The sequence below is a fragment of the Camelus dromedarius genome, chromosome X, assembly GCF_036321535.1.
Source record: "Camelus dromedarius isolate mCamDro1 chromosome X, mCamDro1.pat, whole genome shotgun sequence".
Classification (NCBI taxonomy): Eukaryota; Metazoa; Chordata; class Mammalia; order Artiodactyla; family Camelidae; genus Camelus; species Camelus dromedarius.
In genome coordinates, this window is record NC_087472.1 from 17,063,499 (window position 1) to 17,076,177 (window position 12,679).

Consider the following 12,679-nt stretch of genomic DNA (forward strand, 5'->3'; position numbering starts at 1 on the left):
AATGCAGAACCTGAACGTTGAGAATTATGTTTTATTTGTTGGACTTTAGAGGACTTAAGCCCAGGAGGCAGCCTCTCAGATAGCTCTGAGAGACTTCCAAAGGGGTAAGAGAGGAGCAAGGATATATAGGAGTTTTTGCAACAAAAACCGGGTAGTGGGAACATCAAAAGATTATTGTTAATTAAAGAAATACTGGACATCTCAAGTTAAAGAATTTAGTGCTTTTTTTTTTTTTTTCATGTATGGGAAAATGGAAGACTCTGTGCTCATTGAAATCATTCCATTGTTAGGCACCTCAACTGTCTACAACCAGCATCCTATTCTTTCCCATCCTGAATTCCCTCAGGGTGTAACTTTGGGCATGGCTGCAATGGCTGAGGGCTTGATGGCCGGTTTATTTCCATCTTGAGTTCCCTCAGGGCTCCCCTTTCTGGGGGCAGCTGCAGTGGCTGAGGGCCTGATGGCCATAACATCCTTTGTTTGCTGATATGGCAGGCAGCATTCTTTGTCCACATAATGAAGGCTTGAAATGTTAACAAACAAGGCTTAGTTTTGATAATATTCTGTGTAATAATTATATTCTCTAAAAAAGACATACAGCACTATCTACATGATAGAATGATTAAATATCTTGCTCTTTATAGTCAAGGAAACTAAACGCTTTTAATAATTTAGTTCTTAACACAAAATCCAATCACCTAAAGTATATTTAATGAAATTCAAGTAAACTCTCTACGTAAGACTTGAGAAAGTGATAGGAGAAATCTCAAGCCACAAGGAAATTCCACATAAATGATGTCACTTGAAATCCATGACAAACACAATTTTCATGTATATACACACCTGTTACATCCAGTAAAAATACAAGTAGAACGATCAGAATGCGATAAATCAAAATACTGAGTTTCTGTTGAGCCTTTGCCAATAGAAAATATCCCTGATTTACTTCTTTAGAATTGTTCAATTTTGTATTTCTTTGCCAGATACTTATAATATCCTTAGGATTTGAGCAACAGTAAAGAAGTGTTATGAGATATAGCAATAAAGTACTATCAGTTACCTCGTGAATACTTAATGTCATTGGAAGTTTCCCATTAACTAATATTGTGTGAAATATCCATGGCACTGAATTGTACCTATAGTGTGACCAGGATGGAATTGAACAAAGATTTAATGCATTGTCCACAAATGTATGTGTTTTATGTGATTTGAACACTCCTTTGAACAAATAGGGGAGTATATTGATGAGCTTATATCTATTTAGTTAAATGGTATCAGCGTTCATGATCAGTCATATATAATATTTGAATGTGTGTATCTATCAAGTTGGTAATGGTGGTTGTGTCAGGAAAGTGTGATTTGTGATCAAGTATTTCTATTTGTCCTTCAAATATTTGTGAATACTAAGATTTTCAAGAAGCTGTCACATGAAGAAGTTGAAGAATGTTTAATGACATGAGAAAGCGCTATGTTCTAATGCTAAATGATGAAACTATGAGACAAAACCCTGCCTAACTTCTGATTGGATTTTATATTCATGTAAGTAAAGGTATCATGCCTTGTGGAGCAGTGTATGGTATATATACTGATGTGAGTTACCTGGACCTTTTCCAATAACTTCTCCCCAACACTTGCCAATTATTCAACACATGAGGCAAAAAATGGAGGACTCTTTACCATTGCCTGGGTAGGAAGCCAGGTCTAAGACCACTTGGATTTGTGAATTGGTGGCTAGAGATGATCTCCTACAGACTCCAGGCAATTTCTTCTTACTTTTCACCTGGATCCATGTAACTTATCATTTGAAGCAGACAGTTGATGCTATGTTAAAGTGCTACAAAGTACAGTCATCTAGGACCCTGTGTAGATGCCAAAATCCCTGGAAGCTCAAGTCCCTTATATAAAATGGCGCAGTATTTGCATATAACCTAAGCATATCCCCCCTGAACTTTAAATCATCTGTAGATTACATATAATAGCGAATACAATGTAAATACTATGTAAACAGTTGCTGGCCCACAGCGAATTCAAGTTTTGCATTTTGGACCTTACTGGAATTTTTCTTTTTTTTAAAATTTTCAATCCATGCTTGGTTGAATCCTTGGATGCTGAACCACAGATATGTAGGGTCAACATAATATTGAATGAAAAAAAGCTGATGCATATAGACTAGTTTGGGTGGAAATTTAATTTCTGAAAAATAAGATGCCTGATGGTAGTTTTAGAACTCAATTTGATTTCAGACGCAAACCAAAGTCAAAAGTACAACCAGAACTGGGCAAAATGCAAGGCCGCCATGTTTTCTGGCTCTCTTGTTTCTTGGTGCTGTTTTTTCAGACAGGAAGGGCGGGAGAAGAGGGCTTTAGGACAGGGCTTGTGGGCACTACTGCCATCGTGCGGAAATAGTTTCAAAATACCCTAATTTTGTTGCAGCCTCCTTCCCGTGAGGCCTACCAGGTGGCATATTGCAGGAGCCACTGTGCTTCCTGAAGGTCTCCGAGGCACCCAACTGTCTAAAGACCCGCTGCTTGGAACTAGGAGGACCTGAATGTAAGTGGAACAGCTAAGCAAAGAAGGTTTAGGTGTTTGAGTGGAGCAGATAAGTATAAACAGATGGGTACCAAAAACAGTGAAAAGGATTAAATATCAATCTACATTTTAAAAGTCCTTTTCTATTGGAAGTGGCATTACCTGTGATTTTGCTTCACTTCTTTATACATGACTGTTATAAAGGTATGTTTTAAAGAAGCATGATTGTTTCTAGAAATACCAAAACAGGTGGCAAATTTGACATCAATGAATATGGCAGAGGAGGAAACTTCAGCTCTGTACCCCTCTGCAAGAGCAACTGAAAATAGTCAACAAAGTAGAAATAGAAGGGAATTTCCTCAACATAGTAGGGGCGTTTGTGAAAAACCCACACCTGATAGTTTGCTCAATAGTAAAAGACTGAATGCCCTGGCTAAAATGTTCAATAGAATTGACAAGGTGGGCACTCTTATCTTGTTCCTGATCTCAGGGGTAATCAGGCAAGAAAAATATATATTAGTTCTAATTAATGAATTCAGAAAGCACTGCAGGATAGAAAAGCAACTCACAGTATTTGTATCCACTAGCATTGGTGGATTAAAACAATTTCATTTATAATAGTATTAAAAGGAATAATATACTTAGGACAATATTTAACTAAAGACTAGTATATTGAAAATTACTGACAGAATTAAAGATGACCTAAATAAAAAAAAAGATTTCCTTTATTCATGGATTGGAAGGCTAAATATTGTCAAGAGGGCAATACTACCAAAGGGATCTACAGATTTCATATAATCGCTGTCATTATTCCAACAACTGTTTTTGCAGAAATGGAAAAACTAATCCTAAAATTTGTATGGAATTGCAAGTGACTTCTGTCGCCAAAACAATCTTGAATCTTGAACAAGCTAGAGGACTCACTTCCATATTTCAAAACTTGCTACAAAGCTATAGTAACGAAAGCAGTCTGGTACTCAAATTAGAATAGACACATGGATCAATAAATTGAGTGCAGAATAAACCCATACACTATGGTCAATTGATTTTCAAAAAAGGTGTCTAGGTAATTCAAAGGCAAAGAGTAGTCTCTTTAACAAATGGTGCTGAGATGACAGGATATCCACATACAAAAGAAAGACTTTAGACACATACTTCAGACCATATACAATAATTAACTCAGTATGGGTCAAAGTTCTAAATGTAAGAGGAGGAACCATGAAACGTTAGAGAAAAATATAAAGACAAATCTTCATGTCCTTGGATTTGATCATGGTTTCTTAGCTATGCCACCGGAAGAACAGACAAGAGAAAAAATAAATGAAGTTCATCAAAATTAAAAAAAATAAAAACGTTTGTGGGTCAAAGGTCCTAGCAAGAAAGTAAAGACAATCTGTAAAATGGGAGAAAATTGTGAATTATTTATCTGCCAAAGTTCTAATATCCAGAATATATAAAAAAAACTTTTACAACTCAACAACAAGAAGGCAGATAACCCAATTTAAAAAATAGAAAAAAGACTTGAAAATATATGTTTCTCCAAAGAAGATACATAGCCAACAAGCACATAAAGATATGCAACAGTCAAAACAGAAATGTAAATTAAAACCAAGTGATACCACTTCATGCCCACTATAAGTTTAAAAAAAAAAAAGGAAAGAAAAGTACAAGTATTGATGAAGATGTGCAGAAATTGGAGCCCTCATACAGTGTTGGTAGGAATGCAAAATGTGCAGCTGCAATGGAAAACAGTTTGGCATTGCTTCAAATATTTAAACATAGAAGTACCATATGGCACAGAGTTTTTTCAAGAATTTTACTATCATGTCTTTGTGTCTGAAGGCGGGATCTTTCATTTGAGAACAATAAAAACGGCAGGTAAATTGTGGAAAAAAAGGCTATTTGTTACCCCATTAAAAAAATTTTTTTTAAAAGTTAAAAAAAAAAGAAAGAAAAGAAAAGGCTATTTGGAGTTCTTTTAGAACTTACCCTGCAGCAAAACAAATGAAATTGAATATTTAATGAAATCTCAAAGTCCAACCAATGTCAGCAGAAAAATGCCAAGATGGTTTTAAAAATTTATGACCCAGTAATTCCACTCCAAGGTGGATACCCAAAAGAACTGACAATAAGTATTTACACGACAGAAGTACACGTATATACATATGCCATAACAGCCTATTCACAGTAGCCAAAAGGTGGACACTAGAGAAATGTCCATCCCTTGAGGAATGGATAAACAAAATGATGAGTGTTCCAGCATGGACGTACCTTGAAATCATGCTAATTGGAAAAGGAAAGAGGAGAGGTCACATACTACGTGGTTCCATTTATATGAAATAACTAGAGTAGGTAAATCCATGGAGGCAGAAAGCAGATTAGTATTTGCCAGGGGCTGGGCAAATGGGTAATGGAGAAAAACTACTTCATGGATCTAGGGTTGCCTCTGGGGAATGAAAATAACTTGGAAGTAGATAGAGATAATACTTGCACAGCATTGTGAATATACTAAACATCGTTGAATTATACACATTAAAATGGTTAATTTCATGTGACATGAATTTTACCTCAAATTTAAAAAGTGGCAATATTTTTAAACATGTTAGTATTCCAAAGATTTATAAATGGTATTTGAAAAGCATTCAAGCTGTAAGTGATAAAAACTTATTTTAACAATCATAGTACTGGGAAATTTGAACAATATTTTATAAAAGTACATATTATATGTACATAGGGAAGGGATGATAATGCATGGGAAAGACATTTTGAAAGTGGTTATTTTTTCTCACAGTGAGTGACGTACCATATGTTTTTGACTGTATAATTTCCTAAGTGTGTTCTGGAATGAAATATAAGAAAATTCAAGCACTCAGAAAGAGTAATTATTAATATGGATATATGTAAATGGTATATGGTGCTGCTAAAGATTTTGTGCAAAAGTAAAAACAAGCTGTGTCTTAGTAATGAGAAAAAAATGTAAGAATAGTCCTTAAGTAAAAAGCAGTGACAAGGATACATACTAAAGTGTAAGGCCATTTTTGACATGGAAAATGCTTGTTTTCTAATGTTATATGACACCATGAGACAAAGTCATGTGTCTCATCTGATTGGAATTTATAGTCATTTAAGAATGTATCATTCCAAGTAGGGCATTGTCTGGCATTCAGTCTTAAGAGATACCTGGATCTTCTTCCTAGAGCTTCACCAAATGGCTTCTCCAACTCAACACACAAGGTCTAATGTATGAGTCAGGATAATAACCATGTGGCCTTTCGCCTAGATTTGCTCTTCTCTAAGCCCTTGTGTAGAATCATTTTCTTTTCTTTCTTAGGCCTGGATCCCTGAGGATTGCCCCTTGATACCCCCCAACAATTTGATAGTATGAGAAAATGCTGGAGATATAATGCTGAGGGAAGAAGAACAGATATGGGAAGAATTGTTCAAGTGGGAATTGAAATCTGGAAAAGAGAAGATGCCTGATGAGATTGGGTGGCTTAGATCTCAGTTTGATATCCAAGGAAAACCTAAAGCAAAATACAAAAACTACGAGCAGGTTTCCTCAAACTGAGCAAGATACAGGGCAGCCATATTTTCTGGTGTCTTTGTCTTTTCATGGTGTTTTTTCAAACGTGAAGGGCGGGAGAAGAATGCTTGGAGCAGGGCTGGTTGGCTTTTCTGGGACTATACTGCCATCACGCGGAAATAGTTTGATGAATCCCAAGCCATGAATGCTTCCTCCATGCAAGGCCTAGCAGTTGAGGGAGCTCAGGCCAATGGGAGGTAGAACAGATCCTGAACCCAGCCTGGCCTCCCTACGTTTCTCTCTGTGGCCTGGCAGGAGCAGTGGACAGAGTCAGGGTCTTCGTGTAGCATCTGATGAGCGAGGCGCCAGGGCCCAGGACCTGGAACCCAGCCAGCTGCTGCCAGGAAGTCCAGGCACAGGAAGTAGGGAGGCGGGGCCTCAGTGTTTGCTAACAGTGAGGGCAGGACATAGATCCAAGTGCAGAAGCTGGGGACGTTTGTCCTGTGAGTATGCCCTTTGGGGCCTAGGCATGCTGGCTATTGGTGTGTTGTGGGGCCTGGTCCCGTTGTGACAGCAGTGACAGAGTGCATTGGACAGGCCGATGCCAAGAACCCCAAGTAGCCGATGTCACGGATGGAGCTGAGGCATGCCAAAAGTCTAAAGTACCACTGCCTGGAGCAAGAAGGACCTGTATAGAAGGAATGGGAATACACTGACGTGCCAGCGTGGGCCAGCACATCTTCTGGGAGACTGGAGCTGCTCAAGTGGGTGAAAACCTTGAGGAATACTCTGAGCCCACCATCTGGCAGCTCCTGTTGCTTTGCAGGTTCATTGTAAAGCCCAAGGTCCATCCCTTTGTCCTGACAGGCCCCTGATGTTATCTCAGTTGTTGTAAGGAGGGCAGAGAGGTGACTGTGGCGGTTGGTATGCCCTTGAAAAGGACGGCGTTATTTTGGCCTTGAGGAAACATCATTTGCCTCATACTGTTATGGGACCAAACTTGGGTCTGCTTGCGGTGAAGGAAAATGCAGCATTTACTGCAGGATGCCTAGCAAGGAATCCAGGTAGCTAGTGCTCAGAAGGCCCAAACTCCCTGATGGCTTTCAGGGAAAAGTTGTTAAAGTCAGGGTGAGAGAGCAGGGTTGTGGGATGTGTGACCATCTCGTGGACATTCTTCTGACTAGTTGGTGGTGAGGTCATCAGGAGTCAACGTCATCAACCTACTGGTTCCAACTGTTCTGGGCTGTACATGCTTGTGGGCAGCATATAGTTAACTTCTCCCGCCTGGTGGGGTTTCAGTATCTGTAAAACAGTTCACAGGATCTGGCTCAGGACATTATCTCTAGCCCTTGCTGAAGAACCAAAGGTCCTTTGCTTTGTTTAATGGTTAAACAATTACTATTTTGTCTTGTTTGACTGTTTTCCTTTCTTTCTGCATTTTATTCTCCAATTAAATGTACTCTTTGGAACTTGGGGAAGCCTAGGAGACTAAAGTTTTCCTATAGACAAGCGGCAGGTGGAGGACTTGCAGGGGATGGGTATCTGATCCTGGAAGGCCCCATAGGGTCTTGCTCACTAACAATCCTAGTTAGTGTTCTTCTCTGTGCCTGCTTCATAGGTGTATTCCTCAACAACCTTATAAGATATCCACCCTCTTGGTATAGAGACTCCAAATACCTCATGGCTAATAATTATAGAATCAAGAGGGTGACTAAAAATTCATGGGTGCCTCTCTCCTCATGGCATCCTTCTTAATCTCTTATGTCAGTATATAAAGCTTTTAAAAGAAAGGAAGTGATATCAGACTGTTGCTCTGCTGTGACCTTTTAGTGGTTCGAGGTGGTTTTTAGGTATGGCCTCTCCTGGACTCTGATAACCCAGGAAGGCATTCCGCTTTGAAAGGTAAACTTCCATTAATACCAGGGGAAGAGAACTGGCTTTTGTGACATTCTCACCTGCTCCTAGCTCTCCTTCAAGCTGGTCATGGTTGAGTTCACTGGTGGTGTGTAGACATTGGTGCTATTGGCAGATATGTTTCTTGGAGAGCTTTTGGGAAACATGCCTCAATGGCTCTAGGTCATGTGAAAGAGAGAAATGACCTCTAACGTCCCCCTCCTGTTTCACCTTCAGTAGACCCAGAGAGTTTGGACCAGCGTAGCTGGGCTGCCTCTTATGGAGGAGTAGTCTGACCTGACCATTTTCTTGGAAGGGCACAGCCATATATTTGGAGACAGTGTCCCCATATCTGAAGCTAGAAATGTGGTTGGTTCTAGACCTGAAATTCCTTCAGCTCCACACTGTTGTGTTCATCCTTTGTGGACTTTCTTTATTAGAGGCCCCGTGCCTAGTAGTGAATGGAAGCCTAAGGCAGTCTCACGTAACAAGTCTCAGTGATGGAGCCAAGTTTCATTAGTGTTTCCTTTGCAAGAGCTGATAGTGTGGATGGGCAATAGAGCCATCATTTTGTTTTTATTTTAATTTTTTTAATCCATTCATTTGAGCTCCCTTCAGCCCTCACAAAGCCTGAATTCCATTCCCTTTGTCCTAATAGGAAGAGACATTCTCTTCTTGTGTTTTAGGGAGAAAAGCCAACAGTTGGACTTTGAGAATCAAACCATAAAAGTTTGCTAACAGCAGGTAAGAAAAGAGGCAAAGTGTGTTTTACTGTGTTTCTAACATGTATGATTATGTTGATCCAAACCCATGATCGTATATATTCTAGACAGCCAATATGTTCTTTGTGTTGTATGTATAAAATTTCAAAAAAAAAAATTCCCCCCAAACTAATGGTGTCTTTCTTTCTAAATCAATCTTTTGAGGGTGTACTTTTAAGCTTTATATATATATATATATATATATATATATATATATATATATATATATATATATATATACACATACACACACAATTTTATATACATAAAATGAAGGCTTGTAATATTGGCAAACAGGGTTTATTATTGATAATATTAATGTCAATTCGTTCCCCTCAATACTTTTGTAAACATCTGGTCTGATCCAAACCACCTTGTTTACATAAATCAAATTTTAAGACAGATTTACTTGTGTGAAACTAAATCTAGAAATATGTGTATATATATTAAAATACATGATATAAATAAAAAGGTTATCAGTTGTAAACATGTTCTAAGATAGTGCTTTTCTTCTTGATCATCATATGATTATTTTCCAGATCCTTGGCATGCATGATTCCTTAATTTACTAATAAGAAAATATTGTAAGCCTTTTACCTAAGAGATGATGTTTAACACATACAGACACACACAAATGCCATAAAGTCAAAGGAAGTAATTGAATAATATTTAATGGCATGAGAAAAGACTGTTCTAATGTTAAATGATGAAACCATGAGACAAAACTCTGACTAACTTCTAATTGGAATTTAGTCATATGCACGTATATGTATCATCTCATTTGTGACATGCAGTAATGGCAGCTGTCTGGTACTTTCTCTCATGGCTCATGCCAAACTGTTACCTAAAATTTGACGTAAAAGGTGACAAAATGGAGAAATATTCCCAGGTTGTCTGCCAGGTGATCCAGGTCAAAGACCATTTGAATTTCTGACTTGTTGGGTTGAGAGAATGTCCAGGCTTCAAGCAATTTCTTCCTTTTCCATCTGGATTTACCTAATTTATCCCTTCAAGGAGACAATTTGATGTGACAGGAAAGTACTGGCCATATAAAGCTGAGTGAAGTAAATCGGAAGTGCATAGAGAAGGCCATGTGGGAATGTAATTTCTGAAAGAACAAGCTACCTGATGAGGGTGGGTGGTTTTAGGCCTTAGTTTGATTTCAGATGGAAAACAAAAGCAAAAGTGTAGCAGTGTGAGCGGATTTCCTCATACTGGACAAAATGCTAGGAAGTCTGGTTCTTTTGTCTCTTGGTGGCGTTTTTTCAAACTAGAAGGGCGGGAGAAGAGAGTGCTGAGGACAGGGCCTGTTGGCCTACCTGCAGCACTACTGCCATCGTGCGGAAGCAGTTTCACAACACCCTCAGTTGTCATAGCTTCCTTCCTGTGAGGCCCACCCATCAAGGAAGGTTGGACCTATTAGGGGATAGAACAGGCTTGGGCTCCCAGCTGGGTCTCCTTGTCTCTTCGCCTAAGGTCGTATCTGGATGTTGGCAGTATCTTGGGGTAGAACCTGGAGTGCGAGGGGCCTGGAGTGAACCAGCTGCAGCCAGGAGGTCAAGGCACAGGAAGTGCTTTAACACTTCAGCCAAAAGGACTCAAGTCCCATAGCACAGGGATACCAAGTGAAAGCCTGTTAACTCTTGCGGTAAGGGGAAGGAACAGGAAACAAACGCCTACAGATTTGTTTTTGTGTGAATTCTTCTAGGCCTGCCATATTGGAAGGAAACCTGGACCCTGCCCCACAACTTCCTGTGCCTTGACCTCCTGGCAGCAGCTGGTTCACTCCAGGCCCCTCGCACTCCAGGTTCTACCCCAAGATACTGCCAACATCCAGATACGACCTTAGGCGAAGAGACAAGGAGACCCAGCTGGGAGCCCAAGCCTGTTCTATCTCCTAATAGGTCCAACCTTCCTTGATGGGTGGGTCTCACAGGAAGGAAGCTATGACAACTGAGGGTGTTGTGAAACTGCTTCCGCACGATGGCAGTAGTGCTGCAGGTAGGCCAACAGGCCCTGTCCTCAGCACTCTCTTCTCCCGCCCTTCTAGTTTGAAAAAAACGCCACCAAGAGACAAAAGAACCTGACTGCATAACATTTTGTCCCATATGAGGAAATCTGCTCACACTGCTACAGTTTTGCTTTTGTTTTCCATCTGAAATCAAACTGAGGCTTAAAACCATCCACCCTCATCAGGTAGCTTGTTCTTTCAGAAATTACATTTCCACCCTACCTCGCCTATGCATTTCTATTTTTCTTCACTCAGCATTTTATATTCAGTATTTTCTCTTGGCATCAAGTTTTGTGCCTCAAGGGAGAAGTCTGAGATATCCAAGTTTAAGAGAGAAAGGAAAATCCCAGAAGTTCAAAGCCTAGAATAGGATATCTCTAGCTGTCCAGCCTATCTCTGAGGCTGTCAGAGATTCTGATTCCATTTTTGGTCTTAGCACTTAAACCTCTATTTTGTAGGAAGTAGCCCTTTTCTAAGCCTCACAATAGGGCCTATTTAGTGTTCTTCACTCTATTCAAAATGATGCCTTAAGTGCAGTGACACATTTCTCTACACTCCTTTCATAATAGACATGCTCTTTTTGTAGCATATGCTTGTTGTGGGTCTCATTTAAGATGGCAGTTTCATTAAACAGCTTTCTTCTATATCTTGAGATTTTTGTTTATTATTTATTGAACTGTGTTACCATTTTTCAGTAGAAATACCTTTTATTTGTAAATGGATAGAGGAAATAAGGGAATGTTCTCCAAAAAAGAAAATCACTGACGTAAATGGACCATATCAATCAAAATAATCAATGATTAAATTTATGGGTATTCGCTTCTGATTCTTTTGCTTTACACATACACCAATCTTAAGCCCTCAAAGAAGACATAGAGAATTGAATTAATCAATAAACATACATTACTTATTAAATAAAGTTTTGAAATCTTTATATGCATTAGTCATTTGTTTGGGACAAAAATCACTTAATATATTAAGATAGTATTTTATAGTTTACATTGTCTTACTAGTAATTTTAGAAACGATTAATGAAAGTTACCAAATTTTATCTAATTTGAAATTAAGGTATATGTTTTAAATTTCATTTGACTCAAATAGGAAATAAAAGGGAACTGACATAGCATTCAAGAAGGAATTAAAGAAAGAAGACACCAAATCAAATTCTATTATTCCTGTAGATGCTTTACTCAGAGGAAAGCTTTCATCTATAAATGCTTTTATAATTTTTAAATTAAAGAAATAAGATAGAAAAAATGAACTCATTTTACTAAATGTTAATAAACAATCAAAGGATTCTCCTCAAAAGGAATGACTGAGTCAATCATCATTAAAATCTATTCAAGGAAATAGAAAGCCAAAAATGCAATAAAAATAATAAATGAATTCCAAACTGATTCTTTGAAAACATCAATAAAATATTCACCCTACTGTAAGTCTGATTAAAATATAAAATGATTATCAACCCAAAGAGGACCACACCAAGACACATTCTAATTAAAATGGCAAAAATTAAAGATAGAGAATATTAACATCAGTAAGGATAAAGAAACAAATAACATACAAGGGAACCCCCATAAGGCCATCAGCTGACTTTTCAGCAGAGACTCTGCAGGGCAGAAGGGAGTGGGATGACATATTTAAACTGATGAAAGGGAAAAACTTACAACTAAGAATACTCTACCCAGCAAGACTCTCATTCAGATTTGATGGAGAAATCAAGTTTTACAGACAAGTGAAAACTAAAACAGTCCAGCATCATCAATCCAGCTTTACAAGAAATGTTAAGGGACCTTCTTTAAGTGAAAAATAAAAGACCATAAATAGAAATATGAAAATCATGAAATGCAAAAGCTCATCGGTAAAGCAAACATATAGTAAAGGTTGGAAATCACACACAAAGCTAGTAGGTTAAAAGACAAAAGTAAAATCATATATATTTACAATAAGCAGTTAAGGGAT

General features: G+C 38.3%; 1 long non-coding RNA gene across 6 annotated transcripts in view; it reads left to right on the forward strand.

Annotated features, from left to right (window-relative positions):
• LOC105106464 (uncharacterized) overlaps window positions 1-11,651 on the forward strand; it is a 51,860-nt gene extending 40,209 nt beyond the window's left edge. For 2 of the 6 annotated variants that reach the window (XR_010379317.1, XR_010379315.1), the window contains 4 exons: window positions 1,409-1,539; window positions 2,434-2,550; window positions 5,861-8,689; window positions 10,415-11,651. This is a non-coding gene — a long non-coding RNA (uncharacterized LOC105106464). The remainder of the gene's footprint in view (window positions 1-1,408; window positions 1,540-2,433; window positions 2,551-5,860; window positions 8,690-10,414) is intronic. The other 4 variants (XR_010379319.1, XR_010379316.1, XR_004134702.2 and 1 more) reach the window with 4 other exon arrangements.
• The last annotated feature ends 1,028 nt before the right edge of the window (window positions 11,652-12,679 follow it).